The sequence below is a fragment of the Triticum aestivum genome, unplaced genomic scaffold (genome assembly GCF_018294505.1).
Source record: "Triticum aestivum cultivar Chinese Spring unplaced genomic scaffold, IWGSC CS RefSeq v2.1 scaffold27999, whole genome shotgun sequence".
NCBI classification, from domain to species: Eukaryota; Viridiplantae; Streptophyta; class Magnoliopsida; order Poales; family Poaceae; genus Triticum; species Triticum aestivum.
Window position 1 is genome coordinate 5,685 of NW_025229769.1, and position 1,987 is coordinate 7,671.

Sequence of the window (1,987 nt, forward strand, 5' to 3'; positions counted from 1 at the left end):
TGCTTCACCTACTCATGAGGTCGAGTAGATGCTCTATGTCTTCAAACCTTTTTGGTTCTTACTGACAAAAGGGGGAGAAGCGTATGAGTTGATAGTCTTCAAGCGGGTTCATATGGGCGGTTGCATTATATTTTGCTTCGTGCTTACAACTCTTGCTTTTGAAACATTTGGTTCTCTAAGTTGTAACACCTAAACTTGATGGTCGTCTGCTACTTATTTGCTTCACTGTGATGCGATGATAAATTCCGCATGTGCAATTATAACTTCCGCACTTAGATCATTCTGCAGACGTCCATTTTTCATTATGCATGTCATCCTACTTGCTACATCATTACATGCATGATGAATTATCTTCATAAGTTGAAGAGGATCTCCACAAGTACAACCTGCCATGTGCATTTGCATTCCAAAAGCAAATTACTTATATGCACATCTTCAGGGGGAGCCCTTGCTACTTATGAGGACAATTCCCTATCCTTTACAATTTCACATACTTTATCCCCGTTGAAAACTTCAACCAGTTTGTCATCAATCACCAAAAAGGGGGAGATTGTAAGTGCATCTAGTGCCACACCTAGTTGGTTTTGGAGTATTGACGACAAAGTTGGTTGAGGGACTAATGTGTTTGTGAGAATTGCAGGATAACGCAGGTAATGTCCCTCATTGATTCGGTTTACCTACCGGAGATGACCCCTAAAAATGTATGAAGACATTGAAGACAATGGTGGTATGAGAAGATATTCATATTGAAGACTATGACATGAGAAGACATTACGTGAAGACTATGGAGCGCGAAGACTGTGTGGTTTCGTTGTCTCCTTTTCTTCTTTGTTGAGCCATAGGAACCACCGTACTGTTAAGTGGGGTCCAAGTGAACTAAGTCAGAGTGACCGAAGTGATGCTCAACCCAAATCCTATGTCTTCGAGCGAAGACAATGAGAGCAAATCTTATCCAGAGCTGGATGAGTCAGCTTTGCTTGTAGCCCAAGTAAAGTTGCCGCGTGTGTTTGAAATCTGACCGTTGGAACACGTGTCAGTTCCTTAGTGACCCAGGGTCATTTCGGACAAATAAGGTCGGGTTGCCTAGTGTCTATAAATAGCCCACCCCCTACACCATAAATTGGTGGCTGCTTAAAGTTTGTACATGGCTTTTGTTGTTTGAGAGCAACCCACCTCGAAGAATTTGAGAGAGAGAGAAATCCTTGCAAGGACAAAGCCCAAACACCCAGAGCCGAAGAGTGTTAGGCATCACTGAAGTCTTTCTGTCTGTGTGACCTGAAGACTTATTACACTTGAGGACTGTGAATCCTCCAGCCGGTTAGGCGTCGCGTTCTGAGCATCCAAGAGTCATTGTGGATTGCCGGTGAACGAAGTCTGTGAAGGTTTGGAAGTCTCCCTTGAAGACTTACCAGAGTGATTGGGCGAGGACTGGGTGTCCTTAGCTCAAGGGGAATAAGGTGAAGACACGGTCTTCTGAGTTAAATCTCAGCCTCCCTAACCAGACGTACAGTTGTCACAGTAACTGTAACTGGTCTAACAAATCCTGTGTCTTCAACAAGCGACTGGTTCTATCCCTTCCCAACCTTACTTAAGTTTGTCTTCGTGAAGTCATTGCCTATTTGTGTATCTGTTTGACTTCATTGCTTGACTACTACTGTTGATTAGCTTCATACTATCTTCCATCCTGATCCTTACTACGTAGCTGCTATTAGTCCTGTACTTTCACATCATTGCATACTTGACTATGGCTTGCTTAGGGTAGTTTAGCTTCCGCTGCATACTAATTAGGTCATTTCTATTGTTGGTCTTCGAAACTTCTAAGTTTTGAAGACTTTCATAAAAATCGCCTATTCCCCCCCCCCCCCCCTCTAGTCGATACTAGCACTTTCACGGTGTCCTGATTCAGCATCTCGCCGAGAAGGCGAGCAAGCCAAATGCCTTGACAGGCCGATGTAGCTGCCGCGATGTACTCCGCCTCGCACGAAGA